This window comes from Pituophis catenifer, unplaced genomic scaffold (assembly GCF_029215685.1).
Source record: "Pituophis catenifer annectens isolate HBS135680 unplaced genomic scaffold, rPitCat1.0.hap2 SCAF_1, whole genome shotgun sequence".
NCBI lineage: Eukaryota > Metazoa > Chordata > Lepidosauria > Squamata > Colubridae > Pituophis > Pituophis catenifer.
Genome location: NW_027256881.1, coordinates 242,006,026 through 242,026,196, shown reverse-complemented (window position 1 = coordinate 242,026,196; position 20,171 = coordinate 242,006,026).

Below are 20,171 nucleotides of genomic sequence, written 5' to 3'. Positions count from 1 at the left end.
AAGACACACCTAAATTTTTACCCCCTTTTAGAGGGAAAAAGGTGGGTCTTATACTCTGAAAAATACGGTCATTTGGGATGGAAGTAACTTAGGATGGGGCTATACATACTGTATTTTTTTTTTAATCTGGAAGGGTTGCATGAGATATGATGGCAGGTTAAGTTTCGGTTTATTTAGAATTGGGAATGATCTTAACCATGTTCCAGATTGTTGGATTTTCCTCGTTATCTATTTCTTAAATATGTAAAAAGAAAGTTCAAGGAAAGTTCTTCTCCACAGGTGTAAGTCAAAAACAGTTCATTATTTGTTCAGGCTGAAGATAAGAATTATATAATAAGCCATATATTGGGTAACATTGTATTCTCAGGTATGAAGGCAAAGGGATTCTGATAGTCTTCCACCTCATTAGCTTACAGGTATTATCATCATATTTACCACACAAGCTGAAATGGAGATAGTAAAAAAAAAATTCATCTACTGCAGGCATCAAAAAATTCCAGTCTTGCTCTAAATCCCAAGAATTCAATGTCAAATTGACCCAATTAATTTTTGGAGAATCAGAAAACTAACTGCAGCACCATCTGTTTTGAATTCAGCTATGAGCATGTTGGGACAATTCTTTTCAGTCACTTATTAGTAGAATTGGTGTCCAGTTTATTGGGTTCCATTAATAATTTAGAAAGTCCAAATGAAATTAAAAGCTTGGTTTTCCAATGTATTTTGAACTAATTCACATATACACATTTCAACAACCTTTCCAATTATTGCAGTTATGCATAATAAACCCTTTTCTCCTTTATGACTCTTAAACCTAATTAGTTTTTTGCCTGTATATAGGTAATCCAGTAATTATGATAGAACAAGGCCAATTAAATGGCTTGAAAATAGCTCAGATTCATCATCCCTAACATACGCTAGGTAGATTTCCATTCCATTAAAACTGTTTTTAATAGGTATTGGAGTTTTCCAGCTCAGAATGCTGCCCTTTAGCTGTTTTCCAAGGTTGGGTTATCACAGGTCCTTTGGAATAGCAATTAAAATCATGGATAAGAATGAGGGGAAGGGCTAATATATTTTAAAGAGAATGTGGGAAAGAAATGGGATCTTGACTGATGTGCTTGTTTTCAAATCCTTCATATTCCTCCTCCTCCACAATGAGTCTGACAGAAGATTTTAAAAGGCAGAACATGATGTCCTGATGATGCTTCATTAACATTCAGTATAAATAAACAAGTGAACCAATACATTGCAGGGGGAAAATACATTGCCAAATTCATACAATTCTAGAGACATGACAAAAAGACAATAGTTATGCTAATTGCTTAGTGGAATTCTCATCCTGTGTCTACTATTTTAAACCTTGCCAACACTTTAGCCCTTTGCTTTGGTTATCTGAAGTTTGAATCCTACATTATCATACCGGAGAATTTCAATTTAAATCACTATTTTTGTTCCCATCCAAGTTTGCACGAATATCCTAACTGAACCTTATTTTCTTATTTATGTGTTTATTTTATTTTTACTTGCTCATGGCAAATTGATGGAACTCAGATGGGAAGTTGCATTTCTTCCCTTGAAGAGATATTCTAAGAATTTTACTGATCATACAATGTGAGGTTCACATGATGATTATTTGAAGGGATCTCATAACAACATGAAACTTTTCCTAGGAAACAGGAGAGAGCCTTGACAGCAGCCTCCTAGATGTCTCTTTAATTTTCCTTCAATAAGGATCAGGACCAAAAAAGACTTATAGACCATTCTAATGCACTTATCTTACCCAGGAGCCAAAAATCACCCCAACATTTCCATCTGTTATTTGCTCATACACAAAATAATTGTCATGGTATAACACCCTCTCTGATGGCACGCGAACCGTCGTCCGAGTTCAGCTCTGCTGCGCATGCGTGGATAATAATAATAATAATAATAATAATAATAATAATAATAATAATAATAATAATAATAATAATAATTTTATTTCTATACCGCCCTTCTCCCGAAGGACTCAGGGCGGTGTACAGCCAATTTAAAAACACAAGACACCACAATGATTAAAAATTAAAATAATTAAATAAATTTGGCCGATTTAAAACCCCAAAAATTAAAATACCCCAATTTAAAATTATTATATTGCAGGATGCCTCCTGCAAGCCAGCTGGTCTTCAGGTCTCTGCCACACATGCACGGGGGGGTATGTGCATGCAGGGGGATGCATGCACATGTGTGGGGGGCAGGGTGCATGCGCAGGGGCTGCACGGCATTGCATTTTGGGGGTTTGGGTGCGTACACGTGCATTTGTGCATGCATGCACATGCTTTGGGCACTCGGTCCGGTAAAGGTTAGCCATCACTGGTATATGGGAATGATCTTGGGAGAGGGGAAGAAAAGCCACAGACTAGACCAGGGGTGTCAAACTCATGTCATCATGTCGTCATGTGATGTATCGGGACTTTTTTCCCCTTCACTAAACTGGGCAGGAGTGGGGTCAGCATGTGACGCATCCGGCCCGCGGGCTGCGAGTTTGACATCCCTGGACTAGTCAATGATCCAATAAGAGACAGATGAGTCATCAGAAGGAGTGGTGATATGGCAAGTATCTCAGAAGAGACCCTCCCTCGTTCCCTGTTGACTGTAAAGGCAAGGAGGGAAGAGATACTGTATACTTTCAGATTTGCAAGATTCAGTTAATGTAACCTTGCAATAAAGTTAGAGTTGGTATTTCTGGGTGTGCTTCTTGTCTGAACTACCTCACAAGGCTGACAGTAATTTACTCTTTGTCAGAGGGCTAGTATTTCTTGTGCAACACTGACAGGGCTGGGCAACATTTTGGTAGCTTATTTGTTTTTATTTCACTTATTTATATAATGATTCATATTATTTACATAGCCACTCATAATTTATGTGAGCCACTCAGAGCCACCCCACAAGTGGCTCTGGGTGGCTTGCAAGATTAAAACAGATAGACCCACCAACTATAACCGCCAAGGATGAATGCTTGACCCCACTCACTATCAAAAGTAAACGAGCCTGGTGGCTCAGGAGACTGATAGCATTGTGATTAACACCAGCTGTCTGCAATTACTGTAAGTTCGAATCTCCCCAGGCTCAAGGTTGACTCAGCCTTCCATCCTTTCTAAGGTAGGTAAAATGAGGACCCAGTTTGTGGGGGCAATAAGCTGACTTTGTATAAATATACAAAAGTATGAAGGCTATTGCTTAACACATTGTAAGCCGCCCTGAGTCTCCAGAGAAGGGCGGCATATATACAAAAAAAAAAAAGTAGCAGAATTCATTTACTCCCTCCCCTCCCCCAATCCCCTGTTCAAATGTCTGGGGAAACAGCCAGGTCTGCAATGTTTTGTGAAATACTAACAGTTAAGGATGTTTGAGAAAAAAAGGAGTGGGTCGATTTTGTTCTAGAACAGTGGTCTCCAATCTTTGCAGCTTGGCGGCCTGGCTGGGGGGAGAGGGAACTGGACTGTGTGAGTGGTGCATGCACGCGCAAGGAGCACAACTCATGTGAGCAGTAGTGGGTTTCAAAACCCATCACTACCAGTTCACTCATAGATGCGTGTGTGTGTGTGTGTGTGTGTGTGTGTGTGTGTGTGTGTGTGCACAATGCTTCTGCACATGCGCAGAAGCATCCGGGTGGGTAGGCAGAGCCTCCTGCCACCGCCACTACAGGTTTGCCCGATCCGGGGCAAACTGGTACCACTGCATGTCAGTGTCAGGCCAGGAAGCATGTGCATACACACGCAGAGCAACTTGTGTGCCACCCTGCCACTCATGTGAGTTGAGCTGCATGTGCATGCACACGCACTGTCATGCTGCTCACACAGCCTGGTTGCAAATAAGCCACAGGCCTGGTAGTGGGCAGCAGCCCAGAGACCGGGGTTTCCTGTTCTAGAACACAAATGCAGATTAACATGGAAAAGTTCAAAGCAGGATTTTCAATTAAAGTTCTATATGGATAGGCTAATCTATCAGTGAACTTTCACCCATACTCCTTATTTTAAAAACCAAGTTCCATGCAACTGACTTAATGAAGAAATGTGAACATTTTGGATAAGTTTTTGGTTTCAAAACTGTCATCTATCTCCAACACCCATGTAATCCTCCCCGCACCTCCCCTTCATGGAAATACTGCTGCCTCTTCTCCTTTCGGTTCCCTGCCAGACTTTCTCCACATAAGGAAAACTGAGAAGAACAATGGACACCCAAGGCAAGTTAGAGCAGATTATTCTTTAAACATTTTCAAAAGAACTTCATAAAAACACCTCCATTCTACTATCAACACTGAAAGTGATACTTGTCCTTAGCAGGATTAGCACTTCACTGCTTTTGACAGTGTGCAGGGAACATAATGTCATTTATGCTCATAACTAGTTGTCCCTGAATATTTCTGCCTTTGCTTTCCTGTTTAATATAAAACGCCTATTTAACATAAAAGTCAATGTACTAAGCCATGATAGCTGTAATTGCTAAACCACACATGGCATGACTGCTCCCTCATAAAATAAATATCCTCCTACAGTGAACTTTGTTATATCAATGAATAGCTTTGATTCACAAATTGTATCACTCCATAGACTGTAACTTTCTCAAGGATACTCGTAAGAGGTGTGTTTACCATTCTTCCTGTTCCTATTAGCCATTGGGGTAATAGTCCACTTGATTGGCATTTATACTTCTCATGGGCTAAGCACTCTGCCCTGCAAAATGTTTTGTTTCTAGACACAGGACATTCAGATTCCCAAGCAACCCTATCAGTGCTTCTTATCAGTTGTACAATAAAATGATTCTTGGTCAATGACCCAATCTCTGTAATACACAAGAACTTGGTTGATCAGTCTTCAAGGCTATTTGCTCTTAACAGCAGGAGATCAGTGATTCACTGTATGTTGCTACTTTTAATAAAATGATTGTTGTATCCTTTCCAACTCTTGGCATGTCCTTAGATGAGTTTTTCCACTACAACAGTCAGTCTAATTACATAATGGAATTATTTTTCCATTTATGTTTTCAGGCTAATAAAACAAGAGAACAATCTTGAGAGATGATGTAATGCAGCAAGGAATGTTTTCTAACCTCCTTTTGCATATCAGAGAAATTATGTCTTCAAATGAAAGACAACGGGAATGTTCTCCTAGTTGCCTATGTCTCTACTTACAATTGAGATGTATGTTTCAAATTGTTGAATGTGTTAAAAGCTTTACCAAATGCCTTGCCATTTGGCTAAATAGGACTAAAAGTATAACTTCATGGCCACCAGTAATTAGCAATAGTTTTTGAGAGGCCATTTATCAGCTTGACAGAACTGCAGCTTTTTGGACCTTTTCCCATCACTCTCACACACTTAGCAGTTTATATAAAATTTGTAAGAATAAATCAAGCATTGCCAACCTGAATTTCTTAGCTTGTAAGATTGTGTAACTATTATAATCAGTTCTATAACTTTCAACTAAGGTATGAAAGCCGGTTTGGTGAGATAGTTAAAGCATCCAGCTAGAAATTGGGAGGCCATGAAGACACCAATAAATAAATAAGATACAATAACATTACAGTTTAACTTGCAAAGAAAATGTCAATAACCACTTAACAGGTGAAAACAAGTCATTGTACATATATTTGGAACTAAGAGCAGGTGATAGATAATATGTTTATGCAACCAAGCTGCAATCAAAATATATTGGACTTTAGATATGGACTGTACAGTCACCAACATTTATGGATCACCTACATATTTCTTGTTTTTATATATTTTATATTTGTATCCATCTGGAATTAGTGTCGTAATTTCCCTTCTGATTAGATAATACATTTTTGAAAGATCATATTATACCCTACAAATATATATAGATATGTCAACCTGGAGATTGTCACTAAGTCTTTTGAAGTGTGAACATATGAATCACTATGAGTATGTGGAAGCAAGGATGGTTTGCCAGATTAGAAAGTTATGAAGAGGAATGATGAATCCTCATAAATGACATAAATGTGATTTAGTAAGAGTTCCTTTTCATCTCCTTCCATTAATTTTTTCTGCTTATTATTTTTTACTCCTTTTCTGCTTTTTGCATAAAGTTGATTTCCCCAAAATGGAATTGTATTGCGGTTACACACAAGTACGTATTACATATTTGTTTCTACCTACAAGATTTATGCATTTGCTGACAAGAAAGTGACTTCAACACACACATTCAGATTTAAAGTAATCTTATTTCATATACTAAATGGAGATTGTGTATCCCAGCACTTTCTGGTTTAAGAAGATAATGAACCTCTCTCTCAACCTCCTGATTTAGCAACACCACCTGGTGGAGCACAGAATTATAGAAGTACCCACCAGTTCTTTTGCAGATTAGTATGAATTGCTCAGAATAGCCTGGGCCATTTGTTAGTACCTTAAAATATTGGGAGAGGGGATTTATTACTAGAATAAAAGTCTGTTTCTTAGCAATTTTACTACAATTTCTATATTAAAAATACCATACAATTGATGCTACCTGAGCATGGTGGGGTAGTTAACTGGAAATGGGGAGTCCACCTCCAACCATAGAAACTCAGTGGGGGATTATGGGGCACTTTTTCACTCACCATCGAATCTACTTCACAGACTTTTTACTGGTGGGGGGGATGTGAAAGGGAATACAGTGTATAATCAGCCCTTTAAGATAGGCCAGGTAAAGAACAGGCTTATAATGATTTTTAAATTAATTTTTAATTAATTACAAGGAATTACAAGAATGCTCTTTATTATTATAGGACATATTATCAGGAGCCTGAGATTCTGTTCAAAGCCTTCACTGTCCCCTTTTTAAGGAAAACACATTCAAGGCAGATCTGATCTGAGCCTCTTTCTCTTGCTTTTTACTTTGTCAGGACTTACCAGCCACCTCTCTCTTCCTCTTCAAGACTCCAGCTAAATTCCTCCAGACCTTTAGTTCCTCCTGGAAAGACAAGATACAAATTTAACAAACACAAATAGTAACACTTACAGAACATGCAGAATTTAGAACTTCCGGCTGTACTTCTGGCACCTTCAGAAGCAGGAACCGCGAGCTCAACGGTCCCATTCCGAGCTCTCTCCCTTGGAGGGCTCAAATCTGAGTCATAGCCACTCTGGAGGAGTGGTGAAGTAAAGGGGGACCACCTGGCAGGTCGAGGAGAGCCGCATCTCTCCTCCCTGATCAGGAAAGCCTCCTCATCCAAAGAGCAGCAGCAGCAAAAATGGCTGCCACAAAGCTGGGGACAGTCAGAATACCTAAGACTGTGCTGGAGCAGAGAAAGTGAATGGGGAGTGTACTGGATGGGAAATATTTTTAATTGCAATCTGACCCCAAGAAAATCACAGAATATGCAGAATTTGATTGATGTCAGTACAGAAAACTCATTGCTATGACCTGTAACAGATCTGGCAATCAGAGTTGGCATTATTAGGAGACTTCCAGCTGACGTTGCGGCAAGATCAGATGTGAGGAGAGGGTCTCCGTACTCCCGTGCCAAGTTCTCCTCATTGGAGGGCTCTGAAAGGAGCTAAAGGCACCCTGTAGGGGTGCTGAAGTAAAGAGGGGCACCCTGAAGGTTGCGGAGAGCTGCAACTCTCCTGCTTGACCCAGGGCTTATTCCCTCTCACCCTCCACAAGGAAAAGAGGCAGCCATCATGGTTGCTGTGAAGCTGGGACAACCAAGGCAACAAAGAAATGTGCAGGAGCAGTGTAGATGAACACTGGAACTGGGCAAGAAGATTCTTTTTTTATTTAGACCCTAACTTTAAAAGAAAAAAAAAATCCAGGAAAAGAGACTCTTAGAACTATTTCTTAAAGAAGCGAACAACCATTGAGAGAAAAAATCCTAGACCTAAAAGAAAGGATCTAAGGGTAGAAAAGCTAAAGACCTTTTAAAACATAGAAAATTGGATTTTTAAACTGGGTAGGTGTTGTTTTGGAAAGGCATTATAAAATGCTGGAACTATCTACTTGAATAGCTGACTTTGTTTCCATAAATTGAACTAAAATTAGATTAATCAATGTATTAGACTCCAAACAATGCTGAAACCTAAACTGAGGGTGCCATCTATTGGTGAATGAAAAATATGCCATACCCCTACAAGCCTGGGAATAAATAGTATTCATCTGGAGGACTGTGGTGATATTTACTGTTCTATAACTATTTACTTTATGACTACTAGAGACTCTATTGTGAGAATAAAGAAGACTCTTGTAAAGTAAAGTGATTTTGATTTGTGGAAAGCTGCCTGGGCTATTTAAATGGAACTGATTAATAATCCTGAGATGTAAAGAACTATGATTATTGAACTTTCTGAGAAGCAACATTGGACTTGAATATGTTGTTTTTCAACTATTGAGTAAGAGCGGGACTTACTAAAATAAGACAAGATGCTCCACCAGGGGGAACTGAGTGAGATTTCAAACGAAATACTGTTGATGTTTCAAAGCATTAGGGGCACTATGACAAAGAATCACAGAGATATAAATTTGCAAGGCATAAATGGGAAAACAGAAAATATCCTACAACTCATAATGAGTGAAGATCAGAGTCCAGGAAAGAAAGGAGACAGCAGAAATAATGAAGGAAAAGATAGAACAGACAAACCAGCAATTAAAGCAAGAAATGAGAAGGAAAAGACGATAAAGATAATAATGACTGATGAAGTAAACCAAGGGAAAAGTACCTTAAAGGATTTAAAAATGGAATTGGATAACCTGGAAAATACTTTTGAAAGGGAGATAGGGGTGTGGGTGGACACTCTGGAGACCTGGCAGCTTAGGGGGATAGAGATGGAAGAAATATTCACAAAGAAATTTCTTTTTTTCTTAATGTTCTTAGTGCAGATTCATTTGTCCTCCCTATATCTATTGTTTGTAAATATTCCACGATTGTGTGGAATGGAATAGCAGCCCAGAATGTAGAAAGAAAGACTTACAAGTAAAACTTACTGTAGTATGTCTGTCAATAAGCATGCACATTCATGCATGTGTGATCACAACAGAAAGACACAAAAAGGTCTGTTCGAATTTCAGCAACCAGAATTTTTGCTAACATAACCTTCTTACCAAACTATCCTTGCAAAATGCACATGCAAATTTCATTTCTGTGAACATTTTGCCTCCTTGTAGTTCATATGCATGAACGTACAATAGGCAGTTTAGATCTGTATGTTAGTGGAAATACGAACTCGGAATTCTTCAGCAATGGTAACACGTCATTGGAATTTGCAAATTGTGACTGAATAATTTCATATCATACCATGGACCTTTATAGCATTAAGGACAGAACCACCCAATCTAATTCATTAGGGATTAATCTGAAGTCGAGTTTCAAAGACTAGCTTTTTTCATGAAAGGATTTGCAAAAATGTTGCAAAAAAGCATTTTACAAGTTTTTAATATCCCTTAGTCTTTAATTGGAAAAGTTTCTAAGGAACCATAAGGGACCTTTACATCATTCTCCTGCAATTGTGTGTGACAGTTCAGTCTTGTTTATGGAGGCAGTGTTTGAAACTAGATGCATTAGTCCAGTGGTGAAATCTAATTGGTTTTGCCACTGGTTCTGTGGGTGTGGCTTGGTGGGCATGGCTTGGTGGTGGTCATGTGACTGGGTGGGCGTGGTCTTTTTTACTTTTTAAAGCATTTTTAACTAGTAAAAAAATGCTTTAAAAAGTAAAAAAAAAGTTTCTGATGATCAGCACCTGACCAGCATGGCCCCCCTTGCCAAGCCAGATCCAACACCTCCTAGCCCCAAAGATTGCAAGCCTCTCTACCTCGGCCACCCAGTCTGGGAGATGATGGGGGGTGGAGAGAGAGAAACAAAGTGCTCGGCTGCTCCCCCTTTTCACTCACCCCGAGCTTCCTGTTGTGGATTTTCACGCCTTGCTTCACCCACCCGGGATTGTCACCCTCATCTTCTTCTTCCTCCCCCTCTCCAAGTGGAAAAATGCCAGGAGCAAGTGCAAAAGAGCCTTGGTAGTACAGTGGTCTAAGGCACCCTGTTATTAAGCTGGTTATTAAGACCAGATGCCTGTAATTACTGCAGGTTCGAATCTCGCCAAGGCTCAAGGTTGACTCAGCCTTCCATCCTTTCTAAGGTAGGTAAATTGAGGACCCAGTTGTGGGGGCAATAAGCTGACTTTGTATAAATATACAAAAGAATGAAGGCTATTGCTTAGCGCATTGTAAGCCGCCCTGAGTCTCCAGAGAAGGGCGGCATATAAATCAAGTTAAAAAAAAAAAAAAGAAGAAGCGCTTGCTTGCTCCTGGCCTTTTTCCATTTGTAAGGAAGTTTTCGTATCTGTGAAGGCAAGTCTGGCTTCCTGCGCTAAAAATCTCACCAGTACCACTGTGTGCACGGCTTGTGTGTGTGTGTGTGGATGTCGGGCATGGGCTGCTGCGAAGACCAGGAGCAAAGACACACACACACAGAGGCTTTAAAAGACCTTTGAATGAAGGCGGGGGTGGATTGGAGGGGTCATTTCCCTCCCCCTCTCTGCCTCCGCACCAACATTCAGTGCAGCGCGCGCACACACACACACACACACACACACACACACACACACACACACACGCTTTAAAAGACCTGTAGAATCACTTGGGGCTCCTTCAGGTTGGCCTCCAAAGAAAAGAGGAATGAAGGCGGGGGTGGATTGAAGGGGTGAATTCCCCAACTCTGGCTCAGCTGGCCGGGGATGGGATGGCAGGCACAGGCTGCTGTGAAAGACCAGGAGAAAAAAGACACACACACACACACACACAAGCTGCGTGCACAGCAGTACTGGTGAGGTTTTTAGCGAGCAGCACAGGAAGCTAGACTTGTCTTCACAGGTATGAAAGCTTCCTTACAAATGGAAAAACATCAGGAGCAAGCAAGCACTTCTTTTTGCACTTGCTCCTGGTGTTTTTTCACTTGGAGAGGGAGAAGGAAGAAGAAGACGAGGGCGACAATCCCGGGCATGTAAAGCAAGGCATGGAAATCCACAGCAGGAAACTCGGGATGAGTGAAAAGGGAGAGCAGCCGAGCACTTTGTTTCTCCGGAACCAGTAGAAAAAAATGCTTAAAAAGTTAAAAAAAAAAAAAAGTTCTGACAATCGGGCATTGCTCAGCTTATCGTCGGAACTTTTTTTTTAACTTTTTAAGCATTTTTTAACTACTGGTTCTCTGGAAGTAAAAGCAGGAAGTAATGATGACTGGGTGGGTGGGCGGAGCCTCGCGCCGCCATCGCTACCGGTTCTCCGAACCACCGGCCATCATCGCTACCGGATTGGCCGATCCGGTCTGAACCGGGAGCATTTTACCCCTGCATTAGTCTGATATATAAACTTTCAGTCATATTAGCTCTAAAACCCCAGACCAAACTCCTTGGTTACAGCTGCAGTCAGAGTTCCCTTCCTTCCCCAGTGAGAACCTTTAAATTTGTAGTGAAACACATAATTGAATGCCAAGCAGAGTAAGTAGTCCTTAATATGCACACATGCACTCTCTCTCTCTCTCTCTCTCTCTCTCTCTCTCTCTCTCTCTCTCTCTCTCTCTCTCTCTCTCTCTCTCTCTCATACACACACACACACACCTGAGTACAATATTAAAATAAATAGTAATCATTTTATTCCTCATACCTCTTATCAATCAGAAATGGTAGAGTTTGGCTTTCATTAAATGGACTTGGATTCACCTGGTGCCATGTATGGATGCAGTCTGTGATGGTGGCAGGAGGCTTGTCAATGGATGCCAAGAGTAGCATTTTTGTGTTACTTCCTACTGTCGTTGTTGTCGCTGTTGTCCTTGGGTTGAGCTCTTCATCATTGGACTCTGTCCTGCCTTAAGTTCTGCATCATTTTAATGTCGCCCCTAAATTACAACATTTTAGCTACATAATTTTACTAATGTAGCTTGAGAATTTTAGATCATGACCTTCATTTTCATGGCTGAGTCTAATACTTCAGCTGAGAAGTACATAACTACAATTTTCCTTGTAACGGTGAACTGTTGACAACGGTTTTAGTGAATTATGTCATTTCACTCAAAATATAGAGAATATTTATTGTATACTCTCTTGCCACTCTTCTTGATTCTTCTGTGTATTGCCTTCTGAGCCCTTCACTTGCCTAGCCTGTCTTCAGGGAGAGCAGAGTACTTCATCTTTTAGAGAAGGCAAACCTCTATCTGCAAAGTGGACTCTAGTCCCATCTGGACACGTCTTCTGCCTCAAAAAGAAGACGCCTGATCAGAGATGGTGAGAGAAGGTGCCTCAACTTTAAGACTCAACTTTAAGAAAAGGAGATAATTCAGTTAAATTGTCTGTACAGCCTTTAACTCTCTATATGGACACAACTGCTTTTGTATCAGTTGATTTGGGGAAAACTTAAAATAACACAACATTATACATTATGGTACATAAACTATATAGTGTAGTGTAGGTAGGTAGGTAGGTAGATAGATGATAGATAGATTGATAGATAGATAGATAGATAGATAGATAGATAGATAGATAGATAGATAGATAGTATTTGCTGTAAAGAGCTTGTTTCTATGGGCCGAGGGGTTACTGACACAATCAATAAGGAATGAGCTTCAGAAACTTCTTTTCCTCTCTGAACTTCCCACACATCTAAATGTAACACATTCCAATTTATGTTTACCAAGCCACTGTGCCTGGAATCAAAGGAAGTGTTTGGGTGGGAAAAACAGAGAGGAATTGCAACCCCATTTAAGTGATTCACCAAAGAGTGGGAGGAGACCATCAGTTCATCCCACCAATTGCTTCCTGCAAAGCTAAAGCCCAGCTGCTTCTTTCTTTCTAGCCCCCAGAAATGATCCTATCACAACATTTTGTTTTTCAACATTTTTTCCTGGGACCTTTAAAAAAGGTACAAGTCAGGAATGGTGTGTGTGTGTGTGTGTGTGTGTGTGTGTGTGTGTGTGTGATCTTTAGAGCTACTATAGATGGGATGTAAATATAAATTCAGATGAGTGCTAAGCGCAAGCACCTTGAGTTTTCTGTATTTCTTTGCTGCTCTGTATGGGAAAATGGTGTTTGCAAACTCAATCTGTAGCACTGTGCATTTTAGTTTAGGAATAAGGAGAAGCCTAGGATGTAATGCAGGTTCAAAAAATTGTACAAGTTAAAGAGAGACAACTGTTTCTCCCTTCTATGGACAGTTACTGAAATTGGTAAATAGTATAGCCTTTATTGTCATTGTACATCATGTATAAAACGAAATTGGTTTTAGCCTCACTGGTGCAATCCATGACAAAAAATACAAACAACATAAATAGCATAAAGAATAATCCCTATGCAAGTAATTAGTAAGAAAAAAGAAAAAGAAAGAAAAAGAAACATTAGTCATACGTTTCCACGTGTGCATGGAGTGATTGTGGTTGTGTTTAAGAGTCTGACAGCCCAAGGATAGAAACTGTTTTTAAACCTATTTGTTTGGATGGCTGTGCTTCGATGTCTTCTGCCCGATGGTAGAAGTGCGAAGAGACATTGACCAGGGTGTGAATCATCTCTGAGTATCTTTCTTAGTCTGCTAAAGCAGTGAGAACATCTGCAGAGAACATCCGGTGGTGTTAGAGGGCAACCAATGGTTTCTTGTGCCGAATTGATCACTTGCTATAGTGCCTTCCTATCTGCAGCAGTTAAACCAGCGTACCATACTGTAATGCAGGATGTGAGGACACTTTCTATCATGGACCGATAGAAAGAGGTCATCAGCCGTTGTTCCACCTGATTTTTCCGCAGGACTCTAAGGAAATGAAGTCTCTGTTGGGCCAATGTAAGCAATGTAAGTAACATTAATTAATTATTTCACCTCTGCCATTGCCCCTTGGCCCCTTCCTTCCACCATCCACTAAAATAGCTGTTTATATATAATAAAAATATATTAAAATATCTTCTTTAATGAGTTGCAATTCTCTGTTGGTTTTCTTCCACACAAGCTGAGATGCATGAAAACCTCAAAAGATTTGATCCTTTGCTTTTGCTCCATGGGGGCATATATCAGACATCCCAAAAAGTAAAAACAATCCTACATTGTACCATTTCTTCTTTTTCCAGATGGGGCAAAAGGCACAGCAGGAGTGCCAGGGGCTGATGTTTGGGATACAAGCCAAGGTTACTACGTTTGATTCTAATTTTCTTATGAGGAACTGAATAGCTGTGCTCTTTTAATACTTCTCTTCAAAGCATCTTTATGCGCACCACAGGTTTTTTTTTTAATGGAATGCATTACACAAGAAGTAACTATGGTTGCAGCCTAAGATGATTCTTAAACAGGATCAGGCAGATAAATCTTTGAAGGACTGACCAATCAATTATTTACAGTGACAGTTAAATGAGACTTCTGGTTCAAAGGTGTTATTCCTTTGAAGGAATGTTGCTGGACGTTGCCAGATGACTCATGGAAGAAAAGATCCATTGCACACATACAGGTTAGTTGAAGAGAGACAGGATGACCTAACTCCTGACTAGGCTTCTTGTGTGGTAAATTTTTATGGACCATAAAGAAACCTAGGACAATGGAGATAGGGCCTAGGGCTAAATGGGCAAATACTTAGCATGGATGTATTTGGAAAATAAATTCTTCTTTTAAATCACCTAGGGCAAAAATAATTTATGTATACCCTACCTGTTATTATTTTTGCAAATAATTCAGGGCAGCAAACATATCTAACACACCTTTCTGCTCCTATTTTCCCCACAACAGCAAACCTATGAGGTGGGTTGGGCTGAAAGAGAGTGACGGGCCCAAAGTCACCCAACTGGCTTTCGTGGCTAAGGCAGAACCTGAACTCATGGTCTCCCACTTTCTACTCTGGTGCCTTAACCACTAAACCAAACCAGCTAAAATCATGTCTGCCTTTCTAAAATGCTTTATTGATCATGCAAGATCCTCCGCCCCATCACATAATATCAACCTGCACTTTCTTCAACTGAATTTGCATCACTTTCAGGTGGTGAAATACCAACTTCTTGTTGGCAGCTTGTATCTTGCAACAAATTTCAAAGCTGAAAATGTCTATTTTTTTAGATGTGCTTGGACAACAACCTCCAGAACTTATAACAAAATTGGAGAAAATCTCAAATGTGTTAGAATAGCTACAGCCAAGGATCCCACTTCAAAGCTCTGAGCAGTTTAGTTTTCTCTCGGGCCAAACCAAGAATATATTATGTACGTATATATGCAAGAATATGTGTATGATACTAGAAATCACCAGGGTACAGATCTAATTTAGTAGCCCTGTTCTGACGTTGCCTAGCAACCTGGAGTAGACAGGAAAGTTTGTATTTGGACTTGAATATCTTAAAAACTTATATTCTTGTTCTCTGGATGCTTTTGCAGATCAGTTCCAAAGATGTGGAAAACTACCCAGTTGCTTTGAATTTGCTTCTTTGTTGAATTGTTGCTCTCTTAACATTTCTACAACTTACTTTGTTTCTAAAAATTCTTGACTTAAGTTATTTATAGTTAGCTTGTTTCTAAGTAAAATTTGCCAAACTTATTTCTTTACTAGATTTATCACACACACACACACACACACACACACACACACACACACATACAGTACATACATACATACATACATACATATACATATATAATGTAAAGCAAAAGGCCAAAAGTAGGAGTTGTGAGAATGTGAGAATGATCCTACAATATATAAAGTATTGGCAAAAATGTAGGAAATACATAAAACCTTCAAACTTTGTTTGAAAAAACTCTTGCACATTAAGTAGCAAGCCTTTGGGTATCAATGTTTCAGCTTTGTCCCTCTGGAGAGTTTGTGGAACAGCCGAAGAGAGCCTGTTTCCAGGTTACGTCTGTTGCTCTCCTTGGGAGATGTCCAGAGACCTGCCTCATCGATTTGGCATTTTCTCCTTTGCTGATTTTTTCTTCTGTGCTTCTCCTTTGGGATCTTCTGCTTTCAGAGTGGAAGAACTGTGCAGCAGACAAGGTGCAGGTTATATCACTGATAATTCAGTAGGCCAGATTTATTAACATTTTACTCTTCACATCTACGGTATACAGTGTGCAATAAGAAAACTTTATTGTTCCATTCCTTAGGCTGGGTTGACCTTTCACATGAAACAGGCAATTCCCTGGATTAAGAATGAGTTTTGTTCCCTAATTCTGTTTTTAACCTTTTTGTAAAGTTTAAACTGATAACGTTAGTTATCAGGGGACATAGTTAGTTATCAGGGGACCAAGTTATAGGGGACATAGACTTTCAGCAAGGAGAACCCAATTTAAGGATAATCCTTTGGAATTTAATAATTCACCATCCTGAAGGCAAAGTGTTCCAACTCAGAATAGTAAATGGCGTTCTCCTTCCTTAGCCCATGAACCACTGAAACCATGCAATGCTTTCATGAATCAACTGTTGCTATTAAGATGCAAATGCTACTTTGTGACACTCATGAATTATGGATGAGAAGCGAAACATCTTCAAAGAAAAATCAGAAAATCTAGTTGCCTTTTGGAAAAACAACTTTGGCTCTCTCTTGTAGAATGCAGATGCTTCAAGAAGATCTCTTAGCATCATTCAATGCAAGCCCGTAGTACTAATCTCTGTTTGTTTCAGATTGGTAGGTTCATTAGAAGTTTAAGCACTGGAATATGACACTCATGGAAGTATTGATTGTTGGCTCAAGGAAGAATGTTGACCATCATTTTGAGTTGGATCACCTTGCCAGCCAGCCATCCACCATATTAAGCACTTAACAGGACAGCCTTCCCCCATTTTGTAACAGGAAGCCATGTTTGTATCTATGAGTTGTCTTTAAGTTAGATGTTCTTAACCCCTGGGTTGCCTGTAGACCACATTATGCTTGAAGCTAACCACTGCAGTTTATTAACTATGAATTGTGACAATATTTTGCATGAAGCAAGTTGTTGTATGCTTTATAATTCACAGTTTAAAAAAAAATCCATGGCACCATATGATAGGTGAACTTAGTATATCAGTGTTTCTCAATCTTGGTAACTTTTAAGATGCTGGCTAGGGAATTCTGGAAGTTGAAGCCCACACATCTTAAAGTTCCCAAGATTGAGAAACAGTGTAGTTTATGGAAGCCAATTCCTATGATCTAGGCCAGGGGTCGGCAAATTTAAACACTCGAAGAGTCACTTGGACCTGTTTCCCACAGAAAAAAAACACACCAGAGCCACAAAACCTAGGTGGGCATGGCCAACTCGATGTCACTCACTCACCTCCTAGCCACGCCTACCCAGCCACAAAACCATTCTCTCCCCCTCTTCCTATTTCCACCTCTCTCCCCCCATGTCTCTCTCCCTCTGTATCTCTCCCTCTCTTTCCCTCTCTCACCCCTCTCTATGTTTCACTCTGTATGTGTCTCTATGTCTCTCTCTCTCCCCCCATCTCTCTCTCTCTGTGTCTCTCCCCCTCCCTTTGGGTGACCGTCCTCCTCCTCCCCCTCCTCTTGTGATGTCCTGGATGGCTGTGGCTGAGCCAGAAGCGCACACTTGGGGCGGGGTGATCCTCCCCAAATGAGCACCAAAGCACAGCAAAGGCACCCGTGGGGTGAGCGGCTGCTTGATTAGGAGGGTCTTAACAGGATGCGGCTTCTTTCCTGCACTAATGCTCTGGCCATCGCCTTGCTGTTTCATCCCCCACCCCAGCAGCTCTTCGGCTGAGTGCGGAGGGTGCGAACTCCAGCCTGAAGCGGCAGGAAGCAAAGGCTGCCTTATGTGCAAATGTGGCATGAAGGTAGGTACAGGGCAGCTTCTCTCTTGCACTCTCCTCCTCCTCCCACTCTTGTGATGCCATGGCCGGTCGTGGCTGAACTAGGAGCATGCGCACACGTGGGGAGACCCTCCTTAAGCAAGCCACTGCCCACCCTGCGCGCACCTTTCCTGAGCTTCGGCGCTTGCTTGAGGGGGGTCTCCCTGCACGTGTGCACGCTCCCGGCTCAGCCTCAGCCAGCCAGGGCATCACGAGTGTGGAAGAGCCACACTCAAGGGGCCAAAGAGCCGCATGTGGCTCGCGAGCCGTGGTTTGCCGACCACTGATCTAGGCATAAACAATTTTGGCCCTCACAGGTCTTGTTGGACTGCAGTTGGCCTTAGTGGCTATGACTCCTGTGAATTATTACCAGCAACTCTAGAGTAGGTCACACAGTGTCCATTGCTGTTGTACAGAGTAGTCCCCAAGTTGTCCCCTTTCTTAAATAAGGTAACTACTTGCCTCTTTTAGCATGATCCCCATTACTAAAAATAAGTGGTAAGAAACCGCCAACAAATCAAGAGTTTGTTGCAAAATCTCTGGGTTGTTGATTTTGTTTTTTCAAATGGACAATATTGCTTACAACCACAAGGAAAGGCACAAATAGTACCACAGAAGAGGCTAGTGGAAGAATACAATTGGCTTGTTACAACCTAGTCAGAGCCACAGGATGTAGATTAGAACTCAAAGGTATTTAGCTTCAGAGTTTCCTGTGATGGAGAGATCATAATATAAGAAGATTAGAATATTAATAGGTTTAGTAATCTTGCCAGCAAATGCTGATTGACATTTTTCAATACTGCAACTTTGCCTAAGTTAGGTTTTTTTTTTTTACACTAATTATAGTCAAGAAGGGAACAAATAATCCTTTGACATTTGGAAGAAGCTTGAAAGTTGAACTGGCTTTTAGTTTAAAATGCAGACCACAAAGGACTGTGAAAGACAAAGAACAATGATGACATTTCAGTTTCTTTTCAGAAGATTGTCATCCAGCCAAATGATACTGTGTGTTTGCACATGAGTGAACAGGTATGTTGCCACAGAATGATGGGGTTTACATATTGGACAATGAGGATTATATTCATTTTATAAATAAATACAAAATAATGGGTTGGGTTTTTTTTTTTTTGAATAATCTGTGATTGGCTGGGTTTTTACATAAATCATAAACCATGGTTAAAAAATCATTATGATTGACTCCTAAGCCAGAAAAAATTGAACTACATTGTAAATTAGCAGTACCATGAAGCCAGTCAGTGTGTGCATGTGTGTAGTAGAAGGTAACATGCCATAATGGGGTCTTGAATTAGTAGATGAACGAAGGCAAAATCTGGAGTTATACAAACCCATGAATCAATGAATGGCATTTGGTGGTCTTGCAATGAATTTGGGGAATGTACTTTTTAGAATTGTTCATGTTGGCCTGAGGAAAGATGGTTGGGCTTACACAATGTCTTTTGTCAGAGTTGAGAGGAACATAAAAAGGAAAAAGATCATCATCAACATTCTTAGCAGCAAATTCTTGTCCTTGAAGTTTGAAAAACAAGGTTGTTGTTCCCTAAGGAATGTATACATATGGCATAATGGTTGTCAACAACAGCAACATTTTTGCACAATCCAACTTTTGTTTCCTCCAAGGCAGGAGATGATTACAGAAAGATTAGGTGACAGAAGACAAATATGAGCTGTCTCCCTTCAACTTCTTCCTTGGGTCAGAGTGTGACTATAATGTCCTTCCCAAATTGACTGCTACTGAAATTATCATTGTGACTTCATATCTTCTCAGTTGTGTGAATTGCAGTTGAACTCAACTAGTGACAGTACCATTATGCATAGTTGCCAAAATTTTAATTTTCCTATCATCTTAGCAGAGCAGTAGCTTTCTTTACTGTAGGAAAAGTTTTCCCTTGTAGATGTCTATGGAGATTTCAGTCATCCAGGTCATGGTTGTCCCAAAGGTGCTTTTTCAAGAGGCAACTGGACTTTCTGTTTTTTCTTTGAAGACATTTCGCTTCTCATCCAAGAAGCTTCTTCAGCTCTGATTGGATGGTGGGGAATGGAAGGGTGAGGAATGGAAGGACCCACCATGCAGTCAGAGCTGAAGAAGCTTCTTGGATGAGAAGTGAAACATCTTCAAAGAAAAATCAGAAAATCTAGTTGCCTCTTGGAAAAGCAACTTTGGGTCTGTCTTGTAGAATGCAGATGCTTCCCAGAAAATATCTTAGCATCATTCAGTACAAGCCCATAGTACTTATCTCTGTTTATTTCAGATTGGTAGGTTCATTAGAAGTTTAAGCACTGGAATATATTTGCATGAACTGTCAGAGCAGGATAATTGTAGAGAATGTACAAGTGCTAAGAATCTAATTGGATTGTTTTAGGTAATTATGGACTCAGTTTAATTATCTATT